The 3,274-nt window shown below is 38.8% G+C and overlaps 1 pseudogene; it reads left to right on the top strand.

The window, feature by feature from the left end:
- Nucleotides 1–746: 746 nt before the first annotated feature.
- Nucleotides 747–3,049, top strand: LOC147499885 (uncharacterized; annotated as a pseudogene).
- The last annotated feature ends 225 nt before the right edge of the window (nt 3,050–3,274 follow it).

Genomic DNA, 3,274 nt, shown 5'->3' on the forward strand with positions numbered 1-3,274 from the left:
TCTCGAGGATCTATCTACCATAGAAGTTCACAAGATGTCTGATGATATCATTGCTAGTCTAGCTTTCTGAGCCAAGATTCTAGTCTGATAATCACATCACCAATTTTTTAGGACACATTGGCCACTATAGAGAAGGATAACCCAAGGGTATAGTGCAATAAACCACAGTACTAGTGTACACCATTTCTCGCGCTACTCTCATTCACCCCTCTCACTTTAAAAAGCCCAAAAGGGAGTGCAAAAAGGAAAAGCTAAAGAGAGCCTCCTCACACACGGATGTAGAGAAAGCAAAAGGCAAGTAAGAAGTGATAGAGACGAAACTCTTCTTTTTTTTTCTTCCATGGAGTTTTGAGTTGACACACTACAACTAGCCATAGACACAAACTAGGAAGCAAAAAAGTTTGTAAACATGACGGCAGGTGTACTTCAAGATCATAAGAAAATGGAGAAGCATATAGAAGCAAATGGGTTGTATGGCTGGGTTTTTCAGATCTTTGATCGCCACCCTGAAAACACATTTATTCCACCAAACGCATCACCACTTCCCCGGTTAGACTCATTTTTTTGCGCATTTTTCATATGCATTGCATACCGTTATGATTTTGTTGATTTAAGTTCATTGACATAATACAGGTTACTGACTCAACATCACAATCGGAGAAATCCGAAGAAGCACCGGCTTCGTCTAAAGTCCAGCTGCAGAGTTCACCGGAATGCGTAAAATCTGAAACTCTAGCTCCCTACTGATGTACCAGCTAAAAGTTTCACTTTCTGTTAGTAATTATGAATTCAAAGAAGGCTTGAAATCGACGTGGAAGTTCAGAGAAACACCGAGGCTATCTTTAGACAGCAGAGCAATTGTCGACGCAAAAGGAAGTCTACATCCAAGAGAGATCAGAACAAATGCAGCTATTTTATCAGCAACTCGATGCGAAAGTGATTCTGAAGACGATAGGCAGAGGCGTTCGCCTAGTGTGGTTGCGAGGCTAATGGGGTTAGACGCTTTACCTGAATCTATTCGCGAGCCGTTAAAGAAACCAGAACTAAGAAGGTCTGCTTCGGAATCTCGGTCCAAAGATTTGCTCCAATGTAGATTCACTGAAGGAAATAACAGTCTACATCAGAAGCAAACCAATGCTGAGTTATTGCGGAAAGTTACAGATCAGAAGGTGGTGGTGTCAAGAGAAACTTGAAACCTGATCAAGTGAAAATTGTGCCTATTTCGCAATGGAAGTCGCGAAAGAACTTCTTCGATTCAGAAGATTTCTTTCCTGAACCAAAGCATACAAGTTCATTGTACGGTGAGCTAGAAAAGAGATTGAAGATGAGAGGAATTAGTGAACCAGCTGAAGATTTAGAAACATTGAAGCATATTCTTGAAGCTTTACAACTCAAAGGACTACTTCTTCACTTAGAAGAAAACTCAACAAATCAGTAACCGTAATTTCATTAAAGAATCTCCAATTGTGGTCATGAAGTCATCATCTAAATCCCCAGGAAGAATCGGAAACCAGTCTCCGCCTTCCAAGGTAAGTATGCGTCGAAATGGTGATACATTGCCCCCGGTAAGACGAAGGCAAGACGGAGGGGCGGTGAGTCCAAGATTGTACTCGAATCCAGTGTCGCCTGATCGTAGTAATGAGGAGTAATGCGGCGAAAAGTCCGTGTTCGCCAGCAAGGAGGAAAAAGCAGTAGTAATAAGTGTGGAGCAGAGAAGGAGCTCAGCAAGAATTAGTTCTAGAAAAAATGAGTCGGATCAAATGAGTAAATCACCGAGAAATAATAGAAGATCAGTGGTTGAGATTTCTTCTAAAGACAAGTTTTCTTGTTATACTGAGGACGAATCATCTTCAATTTCAGACTGCAGGTTTAGTACCAAGGTATAACTCGGAAATTTATGTATTTTTGGTTTACATTTTGTTTTTTCTGTTTTATTAATGTTTTCCAAATTAATGCAGTCACAAAGATCGGAAGGAAGAATCTTTTGACAAGATGTGACAAGTTACTTAATAGCATTGCAGAGATCACAACTACTACTTCTGAGTCACAGCCAAGTCCAGTTTCTGTTCTCGACTCATCCTTCTACAGAGACGAATTTTCTCCTATTAAACGTTGCAATAATTTCAATGGTAGAATTTTCGACACAACTTTTCTTTTTCATGTGTTATGGAGTAGTACTACTTTGAAGCGGCTAGGCCATTCATACGTTCATGCCACTTCCATAACTGACATATGTCAAACAAAGTGGCCTGCGCAACATGACGTGGTGGATGCGCTTCAAAGCATTAGATTCATGAAAGCTTCAACCTACGCTGTGTGCTGGTGTTATACGTCACATCTAAATATCGAAGGCAGTTGATCAAAGCCCGTTAAAATAGAGTGTCCTTGTTGTACTTGAAAATTTGTCTGTTTGTATTTTAGTCGATGGCACTGATTGAAATCTTGTGGTCTAAATGTCTAATTGAAGTTGACATAACGAAATTGAATAGGAAAATGACTAAATGGCATCTTACTAGTCAATTTATTAGCTTATTTTGGGTTTGTCATTTCAGCAATTTAAGAGTGTTTTTTTTCTTATATTGATGTATACGTTCTTGATTTTATCAGATCAATCAGTAGAGCTAGAAGAAGATAATTGGTCCAGTGATATCACCAGTTCGATTAAATCTGAGTTGATTCTGATTTGGTCTATGTTTCGGAAATACTCAAAGCTTCTGATTTGATCTATGATTCTGATTTGTATTCCTTGCTTGAAAGACAATGCTACAAGACTAATTCTCTTTATTTATCCAAAGTGCATAGGAAGCTAATCTTTGATACAATTACAGAAATTCTAGACAGAAAGAAGCAATTACCACACAATTTGAAGGCAGTTTCTTGCATAAATCCCACAACAACAGGAAAGCTTTCGTTTCGGCAAATATGGTCAGAGTTCTCAAGAATACGAGAGCCATCTTTGGCAGAAGACTTGTCTGAAGTCATCTGGTGCCAAAAAGGATTTAGTTTGATGAAACCATCAAGCACCAAAGTGTATTATGAAACCCGTTGAGACATATAAATTTGGTTAACTATGTGTTTAATAATCATGAAATAAATATGTTTTCATACTTTTGCGGTATTACAGTAAACATGGAAATATGGTTTAAACACTGCAATAAAGCACGAGGAGCGACATATATATGAATTCTTCAAATCAGCGTAGAAGCATCAAACTTCGAAGCTCCTACCTCTTGAACCGGGACTCGAATCACGACAAGTGAAATTTGCTCGGACA

The sequence above is a fragment of the Coptis chinensis genome, chromosome 5 (genome assembly GCF_015680905.1).
Source record: "Coptis chinensis isolate HL-2020 chromosome 5, ASM1568090v1, whole genome shotgun sequence".
NCBI lineage: Eukaryota > Viridiplantae > Streptophyta > Magnoliopsida > Ranunculales > Ranunculaceae > Coptis > Coptis chinensis.